We start from the raw sequence: 14,752 nt of genomic DNA on the forward strand, positions 1-14,752 counted from the left end.
GTAAAAACAAAAGTTTTTTTGCAGATAAATGGATCTGCAAAAAACGGAACGGAAATCTGGAAAAGAAAAATACTGACATGTGAATGGACCCGAAGTTGTCAATATCAGATTGGTGGGAGTCCAATACTCTGTGGCATCCCTACCAGTCATCTGTTTAGGGCAGCCAGGGCGCTGGAAACTATATAGTGGATGAAGCAGCTGTGATATTTAGCAATGTGTTGTCTCTACAGCGCGCTCAACTATTTTCGGTAGTCCCATAGAAATTAATGTGGAAGTCCACCACACAAGTGAGGCCACCGCTCCATTCACTTCTATGGGGCTAATGGAAGTCCCACAAAAATGAATAGAGGGCAGTCGCGCATGTGGAGTCTGCTCTCATTCACTTTGCAGGTTCTGTTGTAGAGGTGGGACCTGCACCTATCAGACATTGGTAGCATATCCTAGATGGGGCAACCCCTTTAATAAGGGCTTGTTTTGCAGGATGAGGGTTTCACTGGCACCATTTTGGGATACACACATTTTTATATACATACATACATTTGGGATATTAACAGTTTTGATAGTTTTTTCTGCCTTTGTGTTTTTGTTTTGGTTGTTTTTTTATTATTATTTATTATACTCCAAGGTGTTCACCACCATATGGTAAAAATAAAATGCTAGTTTTATAGTTCTGGTTGTTAACAAATATACCAGCTGTGTAGTTTTTGTGTTTTTTTTTTTATGAAAGGAAATCAGGGTGTTTACTTATTTTTGGTACTTTAAAAAAAAAATAATCCAGAAACCTTTAAAAATTTTTCCCTTCTACCATTTTTTTTTATAGTTAAAGAGACATATTTAAAGAGACAGGGGGCACACCAAATAATTCAGGGAGTGCAAAGGGTGGTAAAAAGAGCATATGACAAGTAACCTATATCACAAGCCAAACCTACATAACCAGCTGGTGCAGTGGACCTCGATACATGAGAAACGCCCAACGCGTATCGCCGGAACAATCCGGCTTCCTCAGGGGTAAAGAGCTGTATGTTGGGGTATTCATTACCCTATATTATGTTATACCCCAACATACAGCTCTTTACCCCTGAGGAAGCCGGATTGTTCCGGCGATACGCGTTGGACGTTTCTCATGTTTCCAGGTCCACTGCACCAGCTGATTATGTAGGTTTGGCTTGTGATATTTGACCTCATTATGGTCTGTCTTTATTGTTAGTGGTCTCACCTTACCTGACATTTGCTTCATGTTATTTATTGGATTCCTCTATATGCTGGTTTATAGCGCATGTGCCTATTTGTGGCAATACAGTGGACCTGTGTGTGTCGGTTACATACATTCTATTGCATACCGCACTTTGTTCTAACTGTATACAATTTTTAATGTGTGTCTGTTGGTGTGTCTAATAAACTTTATATATATTTCTAATATTGCTTTATTGTCGGATGTGCATTCATGGGGTGGCTCTTGTGACTCTCTCTTGGGTCAGGTTACTTGTCATATTTTTTTTATAGTCCAACTATGGGACTTAAACAGGTGATAGTGCGGCATTGCAGTGTGTTATGCTGTCAGTGTATAAAAGAAAGACATACAGTATGAATGGGTTAGGGTCCATTCACACGTCCGCAAATGGGTCCGCAACCGTTCCGCAATTTTGCGGAACGGGTGCGGACCCATTCATTCTCTGGGGACGGAATAGATGCGGACAGCACACAGTGTGCTGTCCGCATCCGCATTTGCGGAGCGCGGCCCTGATCTTCGGGTCCGCAGCTCCGCAAAAGATAGAACATGCCCTATTCTTGTCCGCAGCTGCGGACAAGAATAGGCATTTCTATAGGGGTGCCGGGCGGGTGTGTTGCGGATCCGCAACACACCACGGACGTGTGAATGGAGCCTTAGCCTTCACTTTTAAGGCTACTTTCACACTACCGTTCAGAGCGGGTCCGTCTGATGTCTGCTCAGACGGATCCGCTCCTATAATGCAGACATTTGTATCCGTTCAGAACTGATCCGTCTGCATTATAACTTAGAAAAAATTCTAAGTGTGAAAGAAGCCTGAACGGATCCGTCCAGACTTTACATTGAAAGTCAATGGGGGACGGATCCGTTTGAAGATTGAGCCATATTGTGTCAACTTCAAACGCATCCGTCCCCATTGACTTACATTGTAAGTCTGGACGGATCCGCTTGCCTCCGCACGGCCAGGCGGACACCCGAACGCTGCAAGCAGCGTTCGGGGCCGCTTGTGAGCCCCTTCAAACAGCGTGTGAGCCCCTTCAAGCAGCGTTCGGGGCCGCTTGTGAGCCCCTTCAAACGGAGCTCACGAGCGGACACCCGAACGCAGGTGTGAAAGTAGCCTTATTCATTGTTACCTAGTGGTGTAAACCATAACATTTTTAACTTGACCTTTGCAATTTGCGGGTCCGCAACACACCACGGACGTGTGAATGGAGCCTTAGCCTTCACTTTAAATTCATTGTTACCTAGTGGTGTAAACCATAACATTTTTTACTTGACCTTGAATGACACTTATACATTTTTCAGGCATGGAACTGCTGATGAGCTAAACTTTGTTTCAATAAGAAAAACATTTTCTTCAACGTAAAAAAAAAAGTGCTTTAACTGTATGAAAGAAAAACCCCTTAGTCATTTCCTTGAGGTTTTCTTAACTTAGTTGCAGAAAATGTATACTATGAATACTGGTAAGATTTTTAAAGAGAATTACAGTACTAAATCAAAGATCATTGTCAGGTGACTTTTTTTTTTTTTTTAAGATAATCATGTACTCTCTTCTTTTAATTCACTTTATAACATCTGTATCTTGCTATTAACTAAAAGAAGACAACTTCTGTATATCACTTTAAGGCCCCCTTAAGGCATCTGTTTGTGGATTGGATACAGACCCATTAATTTCAATAGGGCCACAAAAAATGTGCTGTTCGCATCTGTATGTCCATTCCGCTGTCCTGCAAAAAATAAAATATATAAAACATCCATTTGTGGACAAGAATAAGTGTTTTTAACATAAGACGGGATGTGCGGAACAGGACAATGTGGAACACACACAGCCAGTGTCCATAGTTTCGCAGATTTGTGATTTTCAGACTGTAAAACAGATAGTCGTGTGCATGAGAAAAAAAAATGCACATGACAGCACAACACTTAGGGCTCATTCAGACGACCGTATGAATGGGTCCGCATCCATTCGAACGGGTGCAGACCCATTAATTTCAATGGGGCCACAAAAGATGCGGAAAGCACACTGTGTGCTGTCTGCATCTGTAGATCCATTCCCCCGCTAGAAAGATAGAGCATATCCTTTTCTTGTCCGCAATTGCCATTTCTATCATAGGGCCGGCCATGTGCGGTCCGCAAAATGCACACCGCCGGTATCCGTGTTTTGCGGACCACAAAACAATTGAGTCCGTCTGAATGAGCCCTTACATAGTGTCCTCGGTATTCATCTTCAGTCTGCAGATGTGACAGTTCCAAGGATCCTATTCTGCCAGACAAGATGTTTGGCCAGCGCTGCTCACATTCTCAACACTGGCCAATCCGAGGGCAGCAGAAAGTCTTGCACATGATAGTCTGAGAAGTAGCACGCTTCCACCTTGTATGGCAGGAAGGGGGCCAGGTAATTGGTGCAGATGCAGCTAAAAACCTGAAAAGGGGAACACTTTGTAAGTGTTGTGTACGTTACACAAATAATGTGCATGTGTTTTTTTTTCCCTAAATCAGAGGGCCACTTTAATCTTGGGGTTAAAATTTGATAATTGTCAGTAGATTCTGTCAAAATTTACTGTCGGATGAAGACAGGATTCAGTAGTTGGATTTTTCACCTGATCCTTTGTTTTCTATTACCGTATTTTTCACCCTATAAGACGCACTTTCCCCCCCCCCAAAAGTAGGAGGAAAATGGCAGTGCGTCTTATGGGGCGAATGCTGCAGTTTACACTGATACACCGCCGACCGCATGCTGCACAGCGCGGTCGGAGGTGTATCAGCGAGGAGGTAGGAGGGGCTGGGGGCCGGCATCTTGTTTTGTAATGACAGCGGGGCCCGGTGCAGTCACTGTATTCTATTACACCGGCTCACTGTACTAATCGTATCTAACTGCAGGCAATGTTAAACTATAGAATATCTTCAATCCAGCAGCCTGTACTTACGTCCGTAGGAGGCAGGGCGGGCGGGCACTGGCAGCGTAACTCACTACGTCGCGCGCCTGCTCCGCCCACTTTATGAATGAAGCAGGCGTCCTGCCTCCTGCTTCCTGTCTGCTATGGACGTAAGTACAAGCTGCTGGATTGAAGATATTCTATAGTTAAACATTGCCTGCAGTTAGGTACGATTAGAACAGTGAGCGGGGCCCGATGCAATAGAATACAATACATCCATAGACCCCCATAACAGTGTCGTCCACAGGTCCCCCATAATAGTGTCATTCACAGGCTACCATTAGTTCAAAGCCCACCAAAAGCACACCTTTTGGTTCAAAATATTTTTTTTCTTATTTTCTTCCTCAAAAACCTAGGTGCGTCTTATGGGCCTGTGCTTCTTATAGGGTGAAAAATACGGTAGATAAGAAGCAGATTTCTACAAGACACTTTTCTTCGTTAAAGTAGCATACTCATCAGGCTAAGCCAAACATGCATTTGTAAAGAGGTTAACTTTAATTAGCAGAACATGCTAATTTTATCTGAGGGGAAAAACTAAATTAAAATAGCCACTGTCCTGTTAAAAGAATAAGTAACCTGTCCTAGATTTTAAGACTGTGTACTTGTGACCTATTGGAGTACTGTTCTATAGTCAGTTGTGGAGAGGAGGAACCATAATACATTACTCCTGCTCAGGCTGACTGTATGTAATGTTGTGCTCGGTCAGCCTGACAGGATTTTGGAGGCAGCATCAGTAGCTGGTTATGGAACAGCCTAGTGCTCTTCCACAGCCAGCTACAGATGTTGCAGATCTGTGTCTCCAAAGTACTGTCAGGCTGAATAAGCACAAGGTTCATGTCCAGTCAGCCTGCACAGGAGCAATGTATTAAGGCTGATCTTGGAACAGTCCCCCCCCCCCAACATGTCTCAAGCACCCTTACATTCTAGGATGGGTTTTTGACTGTTTAACAGTTCGGCAGCCATGTTAATTCACTACAGTGATTACCCCCTAGATACAGAGAGTTTCAGGTAGTTTGAGTCATCTAAAAGATAGTGGAACATATCAGTCTAGACTTCATATCTCCAGATTATCCCATGATAGTAAGAAAAGGGCAGTGCAGATACTGGGTATGCTTGATTCCTGCACCATGTTTAACTGTAAAGAGATTCTACACTAAAGCTTATCTTTGTAAAAGTGGGAATTGTGCAGATTTCTTAAATACTATTAAGGCCTCTTGCCCACGAACGTAAGGGCTCTGTGCCCGTGCTGCAGACCGCAAATTGCGGTCGCCGATCGTGGGGCAGCTGCATGCGGATCGCGGACCCATTCAAGTGAATGGGTTCTCAACCCTTGATGCGGAATACACACGGCCGGTGCCCCGTGTATTGCGGAACCGCCGTATGTGGCCTGCAATACGGCCACGGGAGCACAACGGCTGTGTGCAAGAGGCCTAAGTCTGGATTCCCTGATCTTTGCTTGCAGTCACTAACTACCAACACTTAAGGAGTTGTTCACCCCAAGGGGCCTTTCGGGCAGGCCCCCCTACATTGCAGAGTGATGCATATTTATCTGCTCCACTTCTGCTGCTCCTGCTCTCACTGTATCAACATGCAGTTTGAAACGGATCACGTGGCCACTGCAGCCAGTGGCTGACCGTAGTGGTTATGTGTACACCATGCGTCACATGACCAATTGACATATCGCATGGAGGACACCACCACGGTGCCCAGTCATTGGATGTAGTGCCACATCACCCGTGTTTAAACAGATGTTGACACATGGAGTGGAGTGGTCGATGTGGGGGATCGATGGAGCCGGAACTCTGTGACAGGGAGCAGGTTAGTATGCTTCTGCTCACATATGGAGGTCTGCGCAAAAGGCCCCTGGGGGTGAACAACCCCTTAAAAAGGGGTATTCATTCCAGTTATATTAAGTTATCCACAGGAGAGGGGTTAACTATTAGGTGTGGGTGCAACCCCTGGTACCACCACCGATCATAAAAATGTGGGCCACATACACCACAGGGCCCCACTGTATTCATTCTCTATGGTACTGCAAGAGACAGGTGGGTACAGCATTCAACTATTTCTGGCAGCCTCATACAGAGTGAACAGAACAGCATGGCGCATGCTTGCCTAGCTGTTCAATTCATTTTAGAAGGCTCTGGCAAATTATAGGCCCTCATTCTTCTGATTGGTGGGGGTCCCAGTGGTCAAACCCCCACCTATTTAATAGTTATCCCATATCCTGGTAGTAGCTTACATTTAGAAGCAAAATCCATTCTGTGACCTGTATACAAAGATATTATGCCACTCCTGTGTTTAAAGAGTAACTAAACTTCTGTACTAACTTTGAATATGTTGTCCCTAACCCCCTAAAAAATCTTTTTCTAATTTACTTTATTAATTTTCTATTTTTACAGTACTTTTTCACCCCTAAAGCGCACCATTCACTGGTGCGCTAAAACTCAGTTCTCCCAACACCGCTGTGCTGTCAGCAGTGTACGGAGTACTGAGTACTCATTTTATGAATGGGGCCACAGCATCACCAGGAGTACGGGCAGGAGCGCATATTGCTGCTCCTGCCCGTGCTCTCTGGACTATTACTAACTGCTGGTATAGCACATGGGTACGCTGTACCCATCTACTATGCCAGGATTAGATGAGCGGAGCAGGCTCCTGCTTTTGCGTGCTCCACTAAGCTAAGAGAGCTGACATGCAGTTCTCTTAGCTTAGCGTAGCAGGCAGAAGCAGGAGCCTGCTCTGCTCAGCTAATCCTGGCATAGTACATGGGTACAGGGTACCCATGTGCTATGCCAGCAGTTAGTAATAGTCCAGGGAGCACAGGCAGGAGCAGCAATAATGCGCTCCTGCCCGTACTACCTGCGCTGCTGCGGCCCCATTCATAAAATGAGTACTCTGTACACTGCTGACAGCTCAGCGGTGTTGGGAGAACTGAGTTTTAGCGCACCAGTGAATGGTGCACTTTAGGGGTGAAAAGGTACTTTAAAAATAGAAAATTAATAAAGTAAATTAGAAAAAGATTTTTTAGGGGGTTAGGGACAACATATTCAAAGTTAGTACAAAAGTTTAGTTACTCTTTAACTCACAGAGTACTGTCCAGGTCTGGACACATGTTAACCTACTTAGACCAATCACAGACAAGTGAGTTCAGTGCAAAAATAAACTCGCTGCGTGGGGCAATGTGAAATCCCGTTCTGAACTCATGCTCCTTAGAAAAAGATCGCACAGCATTAGTGATTTTGTAATTCTGTCAGGGTAAGGCCTCATGCACACGACCGTTTTTCGGGTCCGCATCCGAGCCGCAGTTTTTGCGGCTCAGGTGTGGACCCATTCACTTCAATGGGGCCGCAAAAGTCTGCATCCGTTGCTCCGTTCCGAGGCCCCGCAAAAACAATATAGCATGTCCTATTCTTGTCCGTTTCGCGGACAAGAATAGGCATTTCTACAATAGGGGCCGCCCGTTCCGTTCCGCAAATTGCGGAAGGCACACGGGCGGCTTCTGTTTTTTGCGGATCCACGGTTTGCGGACCGCAAAAAACAGCTCGGTCGTGTGCATGTAGCCTAATTCAAAAGATTCCAGGTCTCTCAGGGGGACACATCATTATAAATCATTGTAATGCCATATGTAACTGCTATGTATTCTGAGTGAATCACGTGACTTCTCTGATCACAATAGGGACTAAAACAGGCAGCAGACAAAGTTAAAGGAAAAATTACACATACTGCCAATGCTCTGCTGGTGAGTACTACACACCACAATAATAAAAACAAAATGCACACGGGTGCTTATTTAATAAAGACTATTTGGAAAGCTACTTCTTTAAATTCTTTAATGAAGGCACATTACACCCTAGATCTCACTCTATAATGGAAAAAATATTCAGTAGTTCACAAGGGTGTAATGCTTATATAAGTAGGACTAATATCCTTGTTTAATAAAGTGACAGTTATCAACATAAACCGGTTAGACCAGTTAAACTTAGGTGCTCACTTAAAGCTTAGTGAGGCCTAAAAATGTCTGTTTTATCAAGGCCTTTTGATAGAAGTAAATGTAAGTTAAAATCCACCCAACCTGTTACTATAGGTTTCAACTGCCCTTGAAGGGGTTGTACAGGGAACAGATACTGATGGCCTTTTCTCAGGATTAGGCCTCATGACCGTTGTTGTGTTCCGTTCCGCAAAATGGGGATCCGTTTCCGTTTTTGTTTCCGTGTGTCTTCCTTTATTTTTGGAGGATCACCAGACATGAAGGAAAGTAAAAAAAAATCTAAGACAGGTTTGCCATGCAAATGATAGGAAAAAACGGACGCGGACGCAGTGTTTTTTTAGCGGTCCCATTGACTTGAATGGGTCCGCAAACCGTTTTCCGCGAAAATAATAGGACAGATTATATTTTTTTGACGGACTGTATCCACGGATCACGGACGCGGATGACAAACGGTGCATTAGCCAAGTTTTCAACGGACCCATTGAAAGTCAATGGGTCTGCAGGAAATCGCGAAAAATGGCACAACGGACACGGAATAAAACAACGGTTGTGTGCATGAGGCCTAAGGATCCATTTTCACATCAGTATTTTGTAATCCGCATAATTCATTTCAATGGCCCCGCAAAAAATGCAGACAGCACTCAGTGTGCTGTCTGCATCCGTTGTTCCGTTCTATTATGCGGATCCGCAAAAAATAAAATAGAGCTTGTCCTACTATTGTCTGCAAAATGCGGTCCGTGGCCCCGTTGTAGTCAATGGGTCTGCAAAAATGCGGATGACATACAGAATGCATCAATATGTCATCCGCATGTCATCTGCAATTCCGGATCCGTTTCCAGGAAATAGAAAAAAATATATATACACAGCTCAAAAAAATAAAGAGAACACAAAAATAGCACATCCTAGATCTGAGTTAAATATTCTTCTGAAATACTTTGTTCTTTACATAGTTGAATGTGCTGACAACAAAATCACACAAAAATAAAAAAATGGAAATCAAATTTTTCAACCCATGGAGGTCTGGATTTGGAGTCACACTCAAAATGAAAGTGGAAAAACACACTACAGGCTGATCCAACTTTGATGTAATGTCCTTAAAACAAGTCAAAATGAGGCTCAGTAGTGTGTGTGGCCTCCACGTGCCTGTATGACCTCCCTACAATGCCTGTGCATGCTCCTGATGAGGTGGCGGACGGTCTCCTGAAGGATCTCCTCCCAGACCTGGACTAAAGCATCTGCCAACTCCTGGACAGTCTGTGGTGCAACGTGACGTTGGTGGATAGAGCGAGACATGATGTCCCAGATGTGTTCAATTGGATTCAGGTCTGGGGAACGGGCGGGCCAGTCCATAGCATCAATGCCTTCGTCTTGCAGGAACTGCTGACACACTCCAGCCACATGAGGTCTAGCATTGTCTTGCATTAGTAGGAACCCAGGGCCAACCGCACCAGCATATGGTCTCACAAGGGGTCTGAGGATCTCATCTCGGTACCTAATGGCAGTCAGGCTACCTCTGGCGTGCACATGGAGGGCTGTGCGCCCCTCCAAAGAAATGCCACCCACACCATTACTGACCCAATGCCAAACCGGTCATGCTGGAGGATGTTGCAGGCAGCAGAACGTTCTCCACGGCGTCTCCAGACTCTGTCACGTCTGTCACATGTGCTCAGTGTGAACCTGCTTTCATCTGTGAAGAGCACAGGGCGCCAGTGGCGAATTTGCCAATCTTGGTGTTCTCTGGCAAATGCCAAACGTCCTGCATGGTGTTGGGCTGTAAGCACAACCCCCACCTGTGGACGTCGGGCCCTCATATCACCCTCATGAAGTCTGTTCCTGACCGTTTGAGCAGACACATGCACATTTGTGGCCTGCTGGAGGTCATTTTGCAGGGCTCTGGCAGTGCTCCTCCTGTTCCTCCTTGCACAAAGGCGGAGGTAGCGGTCCTGCTGCTGGGTTGTTGCCCTCCTACGGCCTCCTCCACGTCTCCTGATGTACTGGCCTGTCTCCTGGTAGCGCCTCCATGCTCTGGACACTACGCTGACAGACACAGCAAACCTTCTTGCCACAGCTCGCATTGATGTGCCATCCTGGATAAGCTGCACTACCTGAGCCACTTGTGTGGGTTGTAGACTCAGTCTCATGCTACCACTAGAGTGAAAGCACCGCCAGCATTCAAAAGTGACCAAAACATCAGCCAGGAAGCATAGGAACTGAGAAGTGGTCTGTGGTCACCACCTGCAGAACCACTCCTTTATTGGGGGTGTCTTGCTAATTGCCTATAATTTCCACCTGTTGTCTATCCCATTTGCACAACAGCATGTGAAATTGATTGTCACTCAGTGTTGCTTCCTAAGTGGACAGTTTGATTTCACAGAAGTGTGATTGACTTGGAGTTACATTGTGTTGTTTAAGTGTTCCCTTTATTTTTTTGAGCAGTGTATTTTTAGTACCCTAGCAAAATATATTCCACCTTCCGTTTTTTTGCGGAAAAACGGAACAGATGCGGATGTACAATTTGTAAAAACAAAAGTTTTTTTTGCAGATAAATGGATCTGCAAAAGACGGAACGGAAATCTGGAAAAGAAAAATACTGACATGTGAACGGACCCGAAGTTGTCAATATCAGATTGGTGGCAGTCCAATACTCTGCGGCATCCCTATCAGTTATCTGTTTAGGGCAGCCAGGGCGCTGGAAACTATTTAGTGGATGAAGCAGCTGTGATATTTAGCAATGTGTTGTCTCTACAGCGCGCTCAACTATTTTCGGTAGTCCCATAGAAATGAATGTGGAAGTCCACCACACAAGTGAGGCCACCGCTCCATTCACTTCTATGGGGCTAATGGAAGTGCCACAAAAATGAATAGAGGGCAGGCGCGCATGTGCAGTCTGCTCTCATTCACTTTGCAGGCTCTGTTGTAGAGATAGGTGCAGGTCCCACCTCTGGGACCCAAACCTATCAGACATTGGTAGCATATCCTAGATGGGGCAACCCCTTTAATAAGAGCTTGTTTTGCAGGATGAGGGTTTCACTGTCACCATTTTGGGATACACACATTTTTATATACATACATTTGGGATATTAACAGTTTTGATAGTTTTTTCTGCTTTGTGTTTTTGTTTTGGTTATTTTTTTATTATTATTTATTATACTCCAAGGTGTTCACAACCATATGGCAAAAATAAAATGCTAGTTTTATAGCTCTGGTTGTTAACAAATATACCAGCTGTGTAGTTTTTGTGTTTTTTTTTAATGAAAGGAAATCAGGGTGTTTACTTATTTTTGGTACTTTTACAAAAAAAAATCCATAAACTTTTACAATTTTTTGCCTTCTACCATTTTTTTATAGTTCAACTATGGGACTTAAACAGGTGATAGTGCGGCATTGCAGTGTGTTATGCTGTCAGTGTATAAAAGAAAGACATGCAGTATGAATGGGTTAGGGTCCATTCACACGTCCACAAATGGGTCCGCAACCGTTCCGGGTGCGGACCCATTCATTCTCTGGGGACGGAATGGATGCGGACAGCACACAGTGGGCTGTCCGCATTTGCGGAGTGCGGCCCCGATCTTCGGATCCGCAAAAGATAGAACATGCCCTATTCTTGTCCACAGCTGCGGACAAGAATAGGCATTTCTATAGGGGTGCCGGGCGGGTGTGTTGCGGATCCGCAACACACCACGGACGTGTGAATGGAGCCTTAGCCTTCACTTTTAATTCATTGTTACCTAGTGGTGTAAACCATAACATTTTTAACTTGACCTTTGCAATTTGCGGGTCCGCAACACACCACGGACGTGTGAATGGAGCCTTAGCCTTCACTTTAAATTCATTGTTACCTAGTGGTGTAAACCATAACATTTTTTACTTGACCTTGAATGACACTTTTACATTTTTCAGGCATGGAACTGCTGATGAGCTAAACTTTGTTTCAATAAGAAAAACATTTTCTTCAACGTAAAAAAAAAAGTCCTTTAACTGTATGAAAGAAAAACCCCTTAGTCATTTCCTTGAGGTTTTCTTAACTTAGTTACAGAAAATGTAAACTATGAATACTGGTAAGATTTTTAAAGAGAATTACAGTACTAAATCAAAGATCATTGTCAGGTGACGTTTTTATTTTTTAAGATAATCATGTACTCTCTTCTTTTAATTCACTTTATAACATCTGTATCTTGCTATTAACTAAAAGAAGACAACTTCTGTATATCACTTTAAGGCCTCCTTAAGGCATCTGTTTGTGGATTGGATACAGACCCATTAATTTCAATAGGGCCACAAAAAATGTGCTGTTCACATCTGTATGTCCATTCCGCTGTCCTGCAAAAATATATAAAACATCCATTTGTGGACAAAAATAAGTGTTTTTAACAGGCCCCTGCCCGTGCTCTCTGGACTATTACTAACTGCTGGTATAGCACATGGGTACGCTGTACCCATCTACTATGCCAGGATTAGATGAGCGGAGCAGGCTCCTGCTTTTGTGTGCTCCACTAAGCTAAGAGAGCTGACATGCAGTTCTCTTAGCTGAGCGTAGCAGGCAGAAGCAGGAGCTATACCATGTGCTATACCAACAGTTAGTAATAGTCCAGGAAGCACAGGCAGGAGCAGCAATAATGGGTCGCCCGTTCCGTTCCGCAAGTTGCGGAAGGCACACGGGCGGCTTCCATTATTTGCGGATCCACGGTTTGCGGACCGAAAAAAACAGCACGGTCGTGTGCATGTAGCCTAATTCAAAAGATTCCAGGTCTCTCAGGGGGACACATCATTATAAATCATTGTAATGCCATGTGATTTTTTTTCAGAGGAGCAGAGTTCAGAATGGGAACACTACCACATGCAGAGAGTCTCTAGCTCTGTCTGTGTTTAGCATTGGGCTGCCAGTATATTTTTAGGTTTTTGAATCTAAAATAAATGGAAGTAGAATTTTTCTATATAGTTTCTATTTACGATCCACATCTGGTTTTGGCTTCAAAACTTCCTCAAAATATTTGAACAAATCCTGAACATGTACGGTCACCCTTTTTATGCAGTCTTTGAAGCTAAAGCCAGAAGTTGACAACTCATTTGACAACTCATTTTTTCCATTATACAGTACATGTCCTCCGTTTATGATCCTCTCCTGTCTTCAAAAACTGCATAAAAAACCAGTGCAGAAACATAACTTAAACATTTTATTATTACATGAGAAAGCAGGATCTTGAAATGGATACAGTTGCTTAACATTTTATTATAGCGTTGTCAACCCTAATTTACATTAGGTAACATGATTCTAAAATCATGAGAAACTGTGCTTTTTATGGCAATAAAGCTAGGCACTGCTTTGCTACACTACTTCTATATGATCAGCTGCTCTGCTTACATTACCCTCCCTTTCTGAACTGTTTCTTGTTAAAGTCTTAAAATATCTGAAGCCCAAGACCTCAGCCGTAAAGGGGTTGTCCGGGTTCAGAGCTGAACCCGGACATATCCCCATCTTCACCCATGTGGCCCCCCTGACATGAGCATCGGAGTATTTCATGCTCTTTGGAGTATGCTCTTTGGAGTACTCATCTGAGTATTTCATGCTCTTTCCCTGCGCTGTATCACACAAGGCAAGGGTTTCCACCCAGCAGTGTTCCCGGTGACGTCACCGGCTCTGATGGGCAGGCTTTAGAGCAGCCCTAGGTCGGGGCTAAAGCCCGCCTATTAATGCCAGTGACATCGCCGGGCTCACTGCTGGGCAGAAGCTTCAGCCGAGCAGTCCTTATGGAGAACCTGGTACGCGATTCAGCGCAGGGCAAAGGAGAGCATCACAGCATTAAATGCTCTGATGCTCATATCAGGGTGGCTGGAGGGGTGAAGATGGGGATATGTCCGGGTTCAGCTCTGAACCGGGACAACCCCTTTAAAGGAGTTGTCCAAGTGATTATTATTTTTTATAGGCTTAGAAATGCGTAAAATCGCAAAGGTCATAATCACATTACGAATCCACAACTGCTCTGATGCTTCCTGGTCTCACTTGACTCATAGGAAATGACCACGCAGCCAATTACTAACCACAGTGCTGATGTACCATAGCCAGTGTTTGCTATGCGGTCATTCCTCTGTGTTGGGAGGGACAAGGAAATATCTGTACGAGTGCAGTGGAGGATCAGTAACCTGAGTATGAATTATTTTATTATTTAACACTATTCTGAGTTGTTGTTTTTTAATTGATCAGGGTTTAACAGGGATACTTTGCTGCTCAACCAACATATCAAAACCTATACCATAAAATATTATATTAATACAGTGTCAGATATGAGTATTAACCTCTTCCGGACACATGACGTACCGGTACGGCATGTTGTCCCCGTACTTAAGGACACATGACGTACCGGTACGTCATGTGTATTTCCGATCACCGGTGGGCGGTGATCGGAACACGGTGCCTGCTCAAATCATTGAGCAGGCACCTTGGCTCAATGCCCAGGGGGGTCCTGTGACCCCCCCCTCCGTGTCGACGATCGCCGCAAACCGCAGGTCAATTCAGACCTGCGGTTTGCGGCTTTTTATGTTGCAGCGGCGGTGCCATCGGGTCCCCGTGGGGCTGTAGGGGAGACCTGATGGCATGGA

The sequence above is a fragment of the Bufo bufo genome, chromosome 1 (assembly GCF_905171765.1).
Source record: "Bufo bufo chromosome 1, aBufBuf1.1, whole genome shotgun sequence".
NCBI lineage: Eukaryota > Metazoa > Chordata > Amphibia > Anura > Bufonidae > Bufo > Bufo bufo.